This window comes from Heterodontus francisci, unplaced genomic scaffold, assembly GCF_036365525.1.
Source record: "Heterodontus francisci isolate sHetFra1 unplaced genomic scaffold, sHetFra1.hap1 HAP1_SCAFFOLD_58, whole genome shotgun sequence".
Lineage (NCBI taxonomy): Eukaryota > Metazoa > Chordata > Chondrichthyes > Heterodontiformes > Heterodontidae > Heterodontus > Heterodontus francisci.
The window spans coordinates 4349056-4362876 of record NW_027142006.1 but is presented as its reverse complement, the minus strand read 5'-3'; the positions used below and the strand labels follow the sequence as shown (position 1 = coordinate 4362876).

General features: G+C 42.4%; 1 non-coding gene across 1 annotated transcript; it reads right to left on the bottom strand.

The window, feature by feature from the left end:
- Nucleotides 1–10617: 10617 nt before the first annotated feature.
- trnas-gcu (transfer RNA serine (anticodon GCU)) lies at nucleotides 10618–10699 on the bottom strand. The gene has a single exon. It is a non-coding gene; the product is annotated as a tRNA-Ser (tRNA).
- Nucleotides 10700–13821: the final 3122 nt, after the last annotated feature.

Genomic DNA, 13821 nt, shown 5'->3' with positions numbered 1-13821 from the left:
AAAATTTGGGTACTGGTCAGGGAGCGTCTGTAAATGGATAAGAATTGGGGACTGGGCAGGGAGCGTCTGCAAATGGATAAGAATTGGGGGACTGGGCAGGGAGCGTCTCTAAATGAATAAGATTTGGGTACTGGTCAGGAAGCGTCTGTAAATGGATAAGAATTGGGGACTGGGCAGGGAGTGTCGATAACTGAATAAGAGTTGGAGACTGGGCAGGGAGCGTTTCTAAATGAATAAGATTTGGGGACTGGGCAGGGAGCGTCGATAAATGCTTAAGAATTGGGGAATGGTTCGGGAGCGTTTCTTTATTCGTTCGTGGGATGTGGGCGTCGCTGGCTCGATCTCAGCTCGAGTAATGTGTCCAGTTCTGGGCACCAGGCTTTAGAAAGGACATCAAAGCTTCTGAGACAGTTCAGAGGAGATTTCCTATGAATAATACCAGAGATGAGGGGTGTCAGTTCTCTGGACAGGCTGGTGAAGCTGGGATTGTTCTCCTCAGAGTAGAGAAGGTTAAGGGAAGATTTAATGGAGGTGTTCAGAATCATGAAGGATTTTCATAGGGTAGAGAGGGAGAAACTGTTTCCACTGTCCTGGGGGTCAGTAACCAGAGGACACAGATTTAAAATAATTGGCCAAAAATGTCAAGGGGAGGTGAGGAGAGATCTTTTTACCCAGTAACTGATTCGGATTTGGAATGAATTGTCTGACAGGGTGGTGGAAACAGATTCAATTATAACTTTCATAAAGGAATTGGACAAATATTTCAAAGTGAAATTCTCCAGGATTATGGGGAAATAGGCAGGGGGTTGGACTAATTGCATCTTTTTGTCAGAGAGTCAGCAGAGGCACAATGGGGCCGAATGGCCTCCTTCTGTGCTGTATGATTCTATGAACATAAGAACGAGGAGCCGGAGTCGGCAAGTCAGCCACTCGATCCTGCTCTGCCATTCAATACAATCATGGCTGATCTCATCACGGCAGTTCTTGTTCCTTGCCAGTAGATGTCACTTCACTCCAATACAGTGAAGCTTACAAATCTGAGAGAGACACAACAGGAAAGAATTGTTCACATTATCGTGAATGTGTGGGATTTAGAAATACTAGGAGTGGAGACGAGTTATTACTTGTCTGCTCGATCCCCATAGCCCTGTAAAATTATTTCCTTCAAGTGCCCATTCAAATTCCTTTTGTAATCCTCGATTGTCTCCATTTCCACCGCCCTCGTGGGCAGCGAGTTACAGATCATCACCAATCAGTGTAAAAAAGTTCTTGCGCACATTCCCCCTGTTTCTCCTGTCCAAAGCCTTCAATCTGTGTCCCCTAGTCCTTGTACCAATAGTTAACGGGAACAATGTTTCCTTGCCAATTTATTTAAAACTGTCATAGCCGAAAACACATCTATCAATTCTCCCCTCACTCTCCTTTGATGCAGGGAGAACAACCCTAGCTTTTCCAACCTAACCTTGTAACTAAAATCCTCCATCCCTGGATCCATTCTGGTGAATTTCCTCTGCATCCTCTCAAGGACGCTCACATTCTTTCTTAAGTGTGGTCAGCAAAACTGGAAGCAACACGCCAACTGGGGCCTAACCAGAGTTTTATAATGGTTCAGCATAACTTCCCTGCTTTGTACTCAATGCCTCTTTTCTTCAAGCCCAAGAAACCATATGCTTTGCTAACCACTCTCGCAATATGTCTTGCCACCTTCAAAGATTGATGCACATGAACCCCAAGTCCGTCTATTCCAACACACACTTTAGAACTGTGCCATTAAGTAAATATTGCCTCTCCCTATTCCTTATGCCAAAATACATCACCTCACACTTGTCACTATTAAATTCCATCTGCCACCTGTCTGCCCATTCTGCTAGCCTATCATTGTCCTGTTGCAGGCAGTTCATATCATCCTCACTGTTTGCCACTCCTCCAAGTTTGTTGTCATCGGGATATTTTGAGATTCTACTCAATATTCCAAGATCCAAGTCATTTATCTTTCGCAAAAAAAGCAGTGGTTCTAGCACTGACCCTTGGGGAACACCACTGTCGACTATCCTCCAGGCTGACAATGAATCATTTCATAAGACTCGCTGTTTTCTGTCCTTCAACCAATTTTCTACCCAATTGGACACTGACCCTCCTATACCACGAACCTCAATTTTGTAAACCACCCTTTTATGTGGTACCTTGTCAAACGCTTCCTTAAAATCTATATAAACAACATCCACTGCATTCCCTTCATCAAGCTGCTCTGTTGGTTCATCAAAAAATGCAGTCAGAGTAGTCAAGCATGAACTCCCATTTATAAATCCATGCTCACTCTCCTTAATTAACTCAAACCTCTCCAAGTGACTGTTGATTTTTTACCCTGATTATTCTTTCTAAAACCTTACCCACCACTGCTGTTAATCTAACTGGCCTGTAGTTAGCCGGACTGTCCTTACACCCTTTCTTGAATAAGGGCGTCGCATTTGCCACTGTTTACTCCTGGCACCTCCCCCGTATCCAGGGAAGATTGGAAGATTATGGCAAACTCTTCCATTATCCATGGGATTGACTTTTTATTAACAAGATTGAAGTGCTTTTAAAAGATCTCTAAATGTATATGAGTTTTCATCAAAGATTTACCTGGCTTCTTTGTAAAGACTCGAGTAAGATTGAAGTGACTTTTAAAAACTACATCTTATCCTTTAAAATCCCGCTTCCATGTAGATGACATTGGAAGATGGCTTCAGAATAACTTCGACTATCTTTCTAACAGGTACTGCAACAGCTTAAGTCCTACTTTCTGCAAAAGCTGGTGAATTACGAAGAAACAATGGATTGAACATTTTATAAACTGTTGATGCAGATGGGATTCAAACTCATACATGTAAAATAGAAGGAATTAATAATCCATCATCTTAACCTCTCAAACACCTCATCACCCAGCTTTGTGCCAGTAACCCATCACATGTCTTTTTTGCCTCTATGGAAATTTGGGCAGGACGGTCACCTTCAGCTCAGATCCTGACTGTGCATCCAGATGTGCAATGATGGAAATGTAGCTTCTTTTAGTAAATGACTTTTCCATCACATCAGGTCATGGCCTGTTGGGAATGGAGTGGTGTGAAACATTTCCAGACCATGTCCAACACGTTTCTACTCAGTGTGAAAATCCACCACGGAAAGACTGGAACATACAATCAATTCATCACATCATGATTAACATCACTCAGACACCTGAACCATGGGGTCACTGACGAAGTCATGATAACTTCTAATTTCTCATGAAATGACAACTGAACTAACTGACTGGAAGAATTGCTTTAACTCCACGTGATCAGAGAGGCACAGCCTCAGACCGACTCGGCAGATGAATATTGATTGAATAATTTCTGTGTGAGGAATGTTCCAGCATCATAAACCAGGGGAACGTGCTGACTGAGCTGTGTCGTCATCTCTTCTGGGCAGTCGGACCATTCACCCTTCATTCTGCTCTGATTCACTTTCCCAAAGTGGATCTACAGATTCTCAAATCTGGAGACTGGGTTTTCTTATTTTGTTCCTTTTGATTTTTCTTGCTCCTGAATGATAATATATTCTAAACCTCGGATCAACCCATCCCTTTGCGTCGTGTTATAGTCTTGGTTAAAAGAGACACAAAACGACACAAACACTCTGAAACATACAACACGGTCACACTTTCCTTCAGTGAGATTAATGTTGAGCTGTTTTCCAGGTTAAATGCAACTGCAAACACATTGCTCTCAAAGCAATTGTAGCGGATTGAGTTGCCGTTGAAATATTAGCACTGAACATCTGTACGAGCAGGAACAGCCATTTCAAACACACATCCTTCACAAAGGCAACTACTGAGCTGTTTTCTTTTGTGAATAAAATTCATAAGAAAAGTTGAAGTTCACAAGAAAACATATGTAAACGATTGACAGCTAAACTTTTGAAGCAAGGATATGAATCCAAGATTTTCTGATTATTAGACAAACACTCGAACCAATTAAGCTACTGAGCCAGATCACAAATGCTGTGACAACTAAGGGCAGAGGAGGGCACTCTTTATTCTCATCCCACTTCTCCACAGGTCACAACATCTATTTTAACTTTTCCCACTTACTGATACAGTCAATCATATACTCTATTTTTCCCAGAATAGAAGACACTGACCAGGTTTCTTTAATTAACAACAAAATTATCCATTTATTGTCGAATAAGTTTTAACTAGTCATGAAGTAAAGCATAAACACACAGGTGGAAATTTTAAAAGTTCCTTTTTCACCTTGAACAACTTTTAAAGTCCTTTTGTTTGTCTTCGAGCCACACACACACACACACACACACACACACACACACACACACACACACACACACACACACACACACACACACACACACACACACACACACACACACACACACACACACACACACCGGATAGCTGAAAAAATAAAAGGGATTTTTTTTTTTAATTCAGCACTCTGTTGCAGACAAAAACAACCTCTTGGGCTGTTTATTTGCTCATTTTTGAAGAAATCATCAGATGAGATATGTTGCTCCAAAACTGGAATGCAGTCTAACTTCCGAATATACGTAGACAGGTCACTAGGGTATTTTCGAACAGTTCTTTTCAGAAGGCATTGAGAATTAATTTTAGCAGGCCTTCTTCAAAGACATGCGACAAGATGAATTAACTCAGTGGACTTCTCAGGGTCTTTTAAAGATTTTCTGGAAAACAAACTGGGTTGTGGTCTTCTCTCCTTCCTTGACGATTCTTCAGGCTAACTTTATCAGCTGCTCACTCCAGCAGATAAAACACACTGACTGCTACAACCAAAGGTTGTGAGTTTTCTGCTGTCTTCGGTTTGCGCTGCTGCTGCCAAGGTTGTCCATTCAAGGGGCATGACTGACTTCACTAACCACATTTCTCCCGGTTACCAGGGTTTCTGTTCTATATTTAACTTGAATCATGTGACAACCAGTAAACATAGTTGCCAAATGGGTCCTTTTGGTGCCCTCTTGAAAAAGAACTGGTCCAACATTTATTCAGTTTGATTATGACTTCTTCAAAAAATATTTTAACAAAAGAAACAGAATCCCTTCCATAACATCATGTACTTTCCCTGAGCTGCAGGTTATCGCAAGTCTCTCTGGCTGTGTTCATTTTAGCTGATTTTGTACTCAGGTTCTTTCTGAATCTATGTGTTTGCAGATCTTTGTGAGTGAGAGATGTGGTAATATGTTTAAAAGATTTCCCTGTAAATTATTCGTATCTCCATCTTTCCCCGAACTTTGTACAAACACATTAATATGGGAATCACACACATCAGGCCGTCAAACCTGTCTGCTAAACATTGAAAGGTGACAGTGTTTATTGTGACGGGGTTCCATTTATGAAGACACATCTTGATGATTCACACATGTAGAAATTTGTATATTATGTTCATGACATAATGACATTAATAAACATTTCCTTGCACTTGCCATGCTTGGTGAACATTTTCTCTGCTGATGCCCCCTGAATATATTAGAGAACATGGTGACGAGGTTGAGATAAAAACCTGTAAATATAGGCAGCAAACAGCAGCAGGGACTGCAGTGAACAAGATTTACGTGACATATTTGTGCTTATATTGGTGGGTGAAATAAGATACTCAACACACAAAATCCTACATTTGAGCTCGCGTAAAAGATTGCTCTGTCTATGGAGATAGCATCAAAGAATGCTCAGGAATTTTGTCCAATGCCAGTGATAGTAACACACTTCAGGGGAACTTAAAAAAAAATGGTAAAATGGGCTTTCACAGAACAGATGAAATTTTACACAGAGAAGTGTGAAGTGATACAATTTGGAAGGAAGAATGCCATATAAATGAAATGTTACAGTTCTAAACTGGGTGCAGGAGCAGAGAGACAATGTACACCAATGTGAGAAGGATTGAAAAGGTAGCTAAGAGCAAACAGGACACTTGGCTTTACTAATAGAGGCATAGAGTAAAAACATATAAGTTATGCTAAACCTCTTTAAAATACTGGGAATGAATGGCCTCCACCTGTACCTCCACAGAAAGCTTCCATTCCAGGTTTACACACACTCGTCAGGATCACTCTCCACAGATTCTGCCCTCCAGGCTTGGACACCCACTTCAGGATCACTCTCCACAGATCTCGCCATTCCAGGTTCGGACACCTACTTCAGGATCACTTTCCATACATCCCAGCACTATGGGCTCGGAGACCCTCTTCAGAGATCCTAAATCTCCAGACACGGACATCCTTTGAGGACCACTCACCACAGATTCTTCCCTCCAGGCTCAGACACCCTCTTCAGAATCACTCTCCATACATCCCGCCACTCCACGCACGGTTATCTCCCTCAGGATCAGATCAAAGAATGTTGCTTGTCACTTATCAGCTCAAGCCTGAATGTTGTTCAGGTCTTGCTGCTTGCAGGCACAGACTGCTTCAGTATCTGAGGAGTTGTGAATCATCAGCGATCATTCCCACTTCTGACTTATGTTGAAGAGAAAGCCATCAATGAAACAGCTGAGGATGGTTGGGCCTAGGGCACTGCCCTGAGAAACTAGATATCCAGTCATGAATGGTGGTGGACAATTAAATAACGAACCAGATGAGGAGGGTCTAAAAACATCCCTATCCTCAATTTTGGTGGAGCCGAGCACGTCAGTGCAAAAGATGAAGCTGGAGCATTTGAAACCATCTTCAGTCAGAAATTGCTCAGTGGATGATTCATCTCGGCCTCTTGAGGTCCCCAGCATCACAGCTTCCAGTTTTCAGCCAATTTGCTTCACTCCCCATAATGGCAAGAAACAGCTGAAGGCACTCGATACAGCAAAAACTATGGGCCCTAACAACATTCCGGCTCTAGTGTAATTCTGAGTTATTTTTGCCTTCAGTCTGGTTCAGTGAATATTCTGAGTCGGATGTGTAGGTAAAATCAATTACTTTATTTGCGCATTTAGCCGGCTGACTTACTCTAATGCAACGACACTGACTCCACCCAGAGTCTGTCTGGTCCACTAGAGTAAGTGAAGTTTTTTGATACGGGTACGACTGTTTATGCATTAAGATTCATGCTACACCCCCTTGTTTAACCAATCAGTGCGATACAATTCGACTTCACCCACGTGGTGACATGCAGTACATCTGTTACTGAGGTTACAATACACTCCATTCTCAATACATACTTGTTACTAATAAAATATTGTTTTGTACCAGCAAGATAAAACAAAGCAGACAAGCAAGCTAATTAGCAAGAACATAGGAATCATTTATAATCATTCGAGTCTCACTCCCTACATGGATCATGAGTCTGTCTCTACCTTGTGACAAGTAATTGCGGCGCATCCTGCTATCTCTATTAGGTGTACATTCCTGAGTGTTTCGTGCAGTCTGCAGCTACATCAAGTAGCGGCAGTTCACGAAGATAAGAGGGGCCGAGCACTCCTTATCACTCACACAGGGATGGACATCATTTGATTCACAGGAGTCCATTTGTTCCAAACCACAGGGAGTCACACAATCAGGCCATAAAGAACAGATGTCTTTGCAATTACCAGTGTCGGCTAGTCTTTACAGTCTCACACGCTCTGCCTTTACTTTTAACTATTTCATTGTGGTTTCTGCCACTTAAAATCAAAGCTCAGCAAAGCTACTATTCCTAACTTGGCTTTCTTTCCCATTAAGCATAGTGCCATGCCTTTCTGCTCACTTCCACACTCGTACTGAAGACTTGTGCTCCAGAACTAGCTGCGCCCTCAGCCAAGCTGTTCCAGTGGAGCTGCAACACAGGCATCTACTTGACAATGTGGAAAATGACCCAAGTGTGCCCTCTCCATAAAAAAAATGCAGGACAAATCCAATCTGACCAATTGCCGCCCCATCAGTCTACTGTCAATCATCAGCAAAGTGATGGAAAATGTCACCAACAGTGCTATCAAGCACCACACACTTAGCAATAATCTGATCATCGATGCTCAATTTAGGTTCTGCCAGGGTCTCTCAGCTCCAGGAAATAATTTGGCAGATAGAGTAGAATGTGGGAAAATGTGAGGTTATCCACTTTGGTAGGAAGAATAGAAAAGGAAAATATTAATTAAATTGTGAGAGATTACAGAATGCTGCGGTGCAGAAGGATCTGGGTGTCCTCGTACATGAATCACAAAAAGTTACCATGCAGGTACAGCAAATAATTAGGAAGGCAAATGGAATGTTACCCTTTATTGCAAGGGGGATGGAGTATAAAAGTAGAGAAGTCTTGCGACAAATGTACATGGTGCTGGTGAAACCACACCGAGCGTACTGTGTACAGTTTTGGTCTCCTTATTTAAGGAGGGATATACTTGCATTGGAGGCAGTTCAGAGAAGGTTCATTGGATTAATTCCTGTGATGAAGGTGTTGTCTCATGAGGAAAGTTGAGCAGGTTGGACCGATACTCATTGGAGTTGAGAAAAATGAAAGGAGAACGTATTGAGACATATAAGATTCTGAGGGAGCTTGACAGGGTAGATGCTGAGAGGATGTTTTCTCTCGTGGTGGAATCTAGAACTCGGGGACACAGTTTCAGATTTAGGGGTTTTTCATTTAAGAAGGAATTTCTTCTCTCAGAGGGTCATTAATCTTTGGAATTCTTTACCGCAGAGAGCAGTGGAGGCTGGGTCATTGAATGGATTCAAGATTTTTATCTACAAGAGAGCCAAGGGTTATGTGGGCAGGCAAGAAAGTGGGGTTGAGGTCATGATCAGGTCAGCCATGATCCTATTGAATGGCGGAGCAAGCTCGAGGGGCCAAATGGCCTACTCCTGCTCCTAGTTCTTCTGATCTTATGTTCGTATGACCTCATTGCAGCTTGGTCCAAACAGAGATGAAAGACTGGAATTCCAGAGGAGAGGTGAGAGTGATTGCCCTTGAGTGAGTGTGGCATCAAGGATCCCCAGCAAAATTGAAGTCAATGGGAATCAGGGGGAAAACTCTCCACTTGTTGAAGTCATACCTTGCACAAAACAAGATGTTGTGGTTAGTGGAGGCCAATCATCTCAGCCCAGGACATTGCCTCAGGAGTTTCTCAGGGTAGTGTTGCAGACCCAAACATCCCAGCTGTTTCATTTACGACTTTCTCTTCAACATCAGTCAGAAGTGGGAATGTTAGATGATGACTCACAACTCTTCAGATACTGAAGCAGTCTGTGCCTGCAAGCAGCAAGACCTGAACAACATTCAGGCTTGAGCTGATAAGTGACAAGCAACCTTCTGGCCACACAAGTGCCAAGCAGTGAACATCTCCAATGAGAGAGAGAAAAAATCTACCTTTTGATATTCAGAAGCATTATCATCGTTAAATCCCCCACCATCAACATCTTGACCAGAAACGTAACTGGACCAGTCACATCAATGCTGTGGCTATAAGCGCAGGTCAGAGATTACGAATTCTGCAGCAAGTATCTCACCTCCTGACACCCCAAATCCTGTCCACCATCTACAAGGCACAAGTCAGGAGTGGGATGGAATACATCCCACTCAACAACATTCAAGAAGCTCAACACCATCCAGGACAAAGCAGCACACTTGATCGGCACCTAACCCGCCACCTTAAACATTCAATCCCTCCACAACCAGTAAACAGCGGCTGCAGTGTGTACCATCTCCATATGCACTGCAGCAACTCGCCAAGTATCCTTCAACAGCACCTTCCAAACTCGTGACCACTATCACCTCGAAGGACAAGGGCAGCAGATGCATGGGAACTCACTACCTGCAGGTTCCCCTCCAAGTCACTCACCATCCTGACTTGGAACGATATCGCCATTTCTTCACTGTTGTTGGGTCACAATCCTGGAACTCCCTCCCCAATAGCACTGTGGGTGTTCCTGCACCATATGGACTGCATCAGTTCAAGAAGGCAGCTCTCCACCACCTTCTCAACGGCAATAGGAATGGGTAATAAATGCTCGCCTTATCAGCGATACTCACACCCAAGAATGAATAAAAACCAAATCACTCTCCACAGATTCCCCACAATCTGGGCTTGGACATTTACTTCAGGAGCACAGAGCATTATATCACTGCAACATGAGTTCCGATCTTCATATTCTGTTCACTTTTCACATTATTTTCTACCAGTCCACGAGCTTTTATTAATTCAGTATTCGGGTCTCTGCTCCTCCGCCGTTTCTAACATCTCACCTCTTCCAAAAAAACGCTCTGATCTATCGTAGGTAGTAGATGACCCCTCATTTTAAACTCCATCCGCCAAAGCATTGCTCACTCAATTAATCTATCAAGAAGATTTGAAAATAAATTTCTTGCCAAAGGATAATTTTCTGCATCTGCTCCCTCGCCATTTGCTTTTCCCATTTGTCTTTCACTTGGTGCAAAGCCAGAGAAAGTAAAGATGGAAGGAAGGAGGGGAAGAAAAATCCTGCTCCGTTTCGTGATCCCTATTTGATCTTCATTGCAGTGCAGTTTGGGTGAAGAATTCCAAATGTCTGTCTCAATTTTATTAAAGTATAACCAATTCTGGAATCACGATCTGGACACAGACAAAAACGGGTTTTGAGGCTGACTTTACACATAAACTCCCCCAACATAAATAGTTCATAAACAGGCGACAAGGATGGGATTCGAACCCACGCATGCAGAGCACAATGGATTAGCAGTCCATCGCTTTAACCTCTCGGCCACCTTGTCAGTTGCATAAGCATGGCTGTCACCTTCAGCACAGCTTCTCGCTGTGCAGCGAGCTGTGTTTTGATGGAAATATATCTTCTGCAAATAAATGAAGTTGGGAATGGAGCGGTGTGAAACATTTTCAGACCATGTCCAACACATTTCTACTCAGTGTGAAAAACCACCACGGAAAGACTGGAACATACAATCATTTCATCACATCATGATTAACATCACTCAGACACCGGAACCATGAGGTCACTGACGAAGTCATGATGACCGAATTTCTCATGAAATGACAACTGAACTAACTGACTGGAAGAATTGCTTTAACTCCACATGATCAGAGAGACACAGCCTCAGACCAACTTGTCGGGTGGTGTAAACAGATATCACTGCTTCTGATCTTCACCAGAACAGAGAGTGAGATTTGACATTGATCATCAAACAGACTGTGAGAGAATACAACAGAATAAAACACATGGAGAGACACTGTGGAATAACAAATAGATTTGATTGGAATGTTGAAATTTTGATTGGAATGGATAAAACACCAGAAACAGTAGATTAAATTGGGATTCTCATCATTGTATTGATCTGGGACAGAAAAGAGAAACTGATGGAAAGAAGAGAAGAAGGAAGAAAAGAAAGGATGGAACTGTTCCATTTTTTCAGTTTTTTCACTCACCCATCAAAGCTGATAAAAAAAGTTGCAAATAACAGAGAATTCCACCAAAAAGGGAGATTAAATGTTGCTGAAACCTTGGATCGAAGGATGCCCCAATAGATCACCTGTTTAACTGTCTCCTCACTGGGGGATTTCAATCAGTGAGCAATATTATTCTCTACTTTTTTTGTTAATTGGTCCCAGAACTGTCACTTGGAATTAATATCTGTGTTCTGACTCCTGAATAATAAAATTGTGAGTTTCTCGATATTTTCTGGACACATTTCCTGCTGAAAGAACTAAGAACTCTTTTCTAATTTACACAATACAAAATACACACTCATCAAGCCTGCTAAGCGAGCATCCTTGGTGCTGCTCTCTCTTCTCCCAAACTTCATCTCATGTGACTGTTACATTATCACTCTGACAGTGGGAGGGGTTGATCCCACCATCTTCAACATTAACCCTTTACATCCTTATACCACACTGTCTGTCCAAAAAAAATGGGTGGAGGGAACTTCCTTCATTTATCAAAGCACCAACAGCAGCACAGTGGCGCAATGGTTAGCACCACAGCCTCACAGCTCCAGTGACCAGGATTCAGTTCTGGGTACTGCCTGTGTGGGGTTTGCAAGTTTTCCCTGTGTCTGTGTGGGTTTCCGCCGGGTGCTCTGGTTTCCTCCCACCTCCAAAAGACTTGCAGGTTGATAGGTAAATTGGCCATTGTAAATTGTCCCTAGTGTAGGTACGTGGTTGGAGAATGGTGGGGATGTGGTAGAGAATATGGGATTAATGTAGGATTAGTATAAATGGGTGGTTGCTGGTTGGCACAGACACGGTTGGCCGAAGGGCCTGTTTCAGTGCTGTATCTCTAAATAAGAAAAGTAAAATAAAAGCTACCAGTCGTAAATCAATTCAAACCCATTAGAGAGATAGAGGGAGACTGTCAGAGAACTTCCTGCATCCAGTCCTGACCCTGTCACACTCAGCAGCTTCTCACCCAGACCCCACTCTCATCAACACTGAACATTGTTACCAAGACCCTTCAAATACTGTTTATAAAAGGGAGAAAAATTCAAACTTCATCACAGCTAGATTGAATAGAACAAAGTTTAATATCTTCTCGTCGTCACTCGGTAACCACATGAAACAGTCCTTAAATCAGTAGCATAAATTATCAGCTGGAAGAATGTTTGTCATTGGGTTGAATCATTTCTGTGTGATGAATGTTCCAGCATCATAAACCAGGGTAACGTGTTGACTGAGCTGTGTCTTCATCTCTTCTGGACAGTTCACCCTTCATTCTGCTCTGATTCACTTTCCCAAAGCGGATCTGCAGATTCTCAAATCTGGAGACTGGGTTTTCTTATTTTGTTCCTTTTGATTTTTCTTGCTCCTGAATGATAATATATTCCAACCTCGGATCAAACTTGCCCTGTCTCCCAGTCTCGGTTAAAAGCGACAAATAACGGCAACAACATTTTGAAACAAACAACACGGTCACATTCTGCTTCAGTGAGATTAATGCTGAGGCAGTTTCCGTGTCGAATGCGATTGTGAACAAATTTCTCTCAAGGAAATTGTGAGTGATCAAGTATTTGCACTGAATTTCTGTGCAAGAAGGGACAGTTTCAAACAGTCATTCCCAAATCACTTCCTTCACAAAGAAAAAGACTGTGCTGTCTTAACGTGTGACTCAACTTCACAAACAAATTTGAACTCGAACTTCAGGAGAAGACAGAGATGTGAATGATTGACAGTGTAATCTTTAAATCATAATTTTCCGTTTCTTCGTTGAAGTGAGGCTCAACCCTAAGCCACTAGAGATCGCGGAAAGCTACAAACTTGGATCCAGAAATCAGAAAAGTAGTGAAACAGTTGGTGAGTACATTGTGACACTGAAGAATTTATCACCACATTGCAACATTGGCACATTCTTAGACCGTACATTATGAGACAGATTTGTGCTTATATTGGTGGATGAGGAAAGATACCAAACACACAAAATCCCACATTTGAGCTAGTGTGCAAGATTGCTCTTTCCAAGGAGATAGCATCAAAGAATGCTCGTGAATTTCTTCCTATGCCAGTGACAGTAACACACTTCAGAGGAACTTAAACACACTGGTAAAATGGGCTTTCACACAACAGATAAAATTTTACACAGAGAATTGTGAAGTGATACAGTTTGGGAGGAAGAATGAGACAATGTACACCAATCTTTTTTGATCAAGGTTTGAAAAGGTTGCTAAGAGCAAACAGGACACTTGGCTTTATTAATAGAGGCATAGAGTAAAAGCAAATAAGTTATGCTAAACCTTTATAAAACACTGGGGCTGAATGGCCTACGCCTGTACCTCCACAGAAAGCTTCCACTCCAGGCTCAGACACCCTCTTCAGGATCACTCTCCATACATCCCGCCACTCCACGCACGGATATCTCCCTCAGGATCAGATCACAGCTCCACAGTCCTGC